Source organism: Manis javanica, chromosome 2 (assembly GCF_040802235.1).
Source record: "Manis javanica isolate MJ-LG chromosome 2, MJ_LKY, whole genome shotgun sequence".
Taxonomy (NCBI): Eukaryota; Metazoa; Chordata; class Mammalia; order Pholidota; family Manidae; genus Manis; species Manis javanica.
Window position 1 is genome coordinate 214,554,868 of NC_133157.1, and position 2,009 is coordinate 214,556,876.

Below are 2,009 nucleotides of genomic sequence, written 5' to 3' on the forward strand. Positions count from 1 at the left end.
AGGACACTGAGTTCAAAATTGGCAGTGAGCAGCTTGATGTAAGATGGAATGTGACATAAGCAAAGCAGGCCGTTCAGAGCCAGGGAATGGAAGAAGGGGAGTATATCGGAGGCCCGCTTCATGTGGAGCCTACTGAGTGGTAAGAACACGTTGAATAGTTTTGAGAAATTCTCTTGGACAGAAGAGCAAACAGCCTGCAAAAACCTCTTCCTTGCTTTGTCTTCCATTCCGCCAAACCAGATATTCTTGAATTTTAAAATTATGCATTTGTCTGTATTTTTATGTTGACATATTTCTATTTATCTTTTTTCCCTTAATTGTGTTTCTTCTCCAAATATGTAGTAAAAATGAATGCTAAAATATTTGTTTAGCTCCCAAAATGTGTTCCTAGTAGCTTTGTGACTATATTTTCCCAGGTAGCGTAGCTGTAGGTACTATTTTTATGAAGAACTTCTGCAAATGAAAGTAAAGCTACAGGGTGTGGGCGGTAAAGCAGGGTAACTGTCTTCAAGTGGTTAATGGGATGAAACGTGAACAAGAACTTGCAGGCCGAGCTCTAAGTCCTCGCAAGGATTGCCTCAGTTCTAGAGATTCACCTCATCTGAGGTCATGCCCCTCTCTGGGACAACTCAGATTCAGTGACGATCAGTGTGGGAATCCAAAGGTCTGATCTAACTTGAAGTAACTCTGGAGGCCCAGTCTAGCTTCAGTCCTTCCCATGGGGTCAGCTCAGGGTTTGGGGACTGCACTGTAGCGTGATTCCTTCCTCTTCCCAGTCCTATTTCTTCCCCTTCCCTTCATCAGAGGTGGAAGCTAAGGGCATGGCCTAAAACATCCTGCACCCTGACTCTAACTTTGTCTTGGGGTCTGCATTCCAGGAAACCCAATATGTAACATCACCCAACATATCCAAGTATAAGACATTTTTTTTCTTGGATAATTGCAATCATTTGAACATGAATGAGAAAATCATGACTCTCATTTTATTTTTGCAAGTCATTCTTGAAAGGCTACATCCCTTCCTCCTTCTCTCTATCTTCTGTCTCATTTTTTTCTCCTTCCCCTTTTCTTTCCCATAACTTCCTTTTCCCTACTTGGTTCAAGATTATTGGGGGTAAGATTGGACATGAGCCATCATTATCTCAGGATTATTAGAATAAGCCATATTGTAGCAAAAGCAGTTTTTCAGGACCATGGGCAGCAGCATGTATGCCACCCCTCTCTGCCCCCACCATTTTATTTTCTCAATAGCTATGCCAAGCAGGTGCCAAGCAGACTCCAGAGTACCCGTTGTCAGTGAAGTTGACGTAACTGCCGCATTAGGATAGGAAGATTAGACCTCTGAGTTTGTATCCAGCTTAGAGGGTTTATGGTACTGTGCTAGAATTTCTTATGTATTCTCCAGTCCTGGTAATATCAGTCACTATCTTTCCTTAGCAGAATATTTTGAGCCTGCTCAGGTATTAGATTTATGTATTAATAAAACTGGGCATATGAGTGCCTCTGTTGGGCAAACTGTACTGAATCATTGCAAATCATTCATGATTCTCTATGTATTTGTCTTTCTGGCTTGTCTAACCAATAAAGACAGCAGACGAGTAAACAAATATCCTTATATTTATTATATGAAGCAATGCAATTTCATACTCTAATATTAAAATGCAGTATTTGCTCAACTCCAAAAATCCTCTGTAAAACGTATTTGGAACTTCCTTTTTCCAATACATCATTTAATCAAATACTGGCTTTTTATTTAAGATTCAATGCAGGAACTGCTTGTAGAGCTCCTCTCATTGCCTCTGCTTCTATTTAACTGAAACATATCATAGGGAAAGAGAGTCCTGAAAAATTACTGGTCTCTACGCTTCACGAGGGCAGAGATCTTACCCTTGATCACACTACATCACTAGAACACACAGAAAGAATAAATGTTTAAAAGAAAACTTAAGTGGAACCAAACTGCATGTAAGGCACTAACTGTGGTCAATGAAGCAAGGAAGCTCATTTTA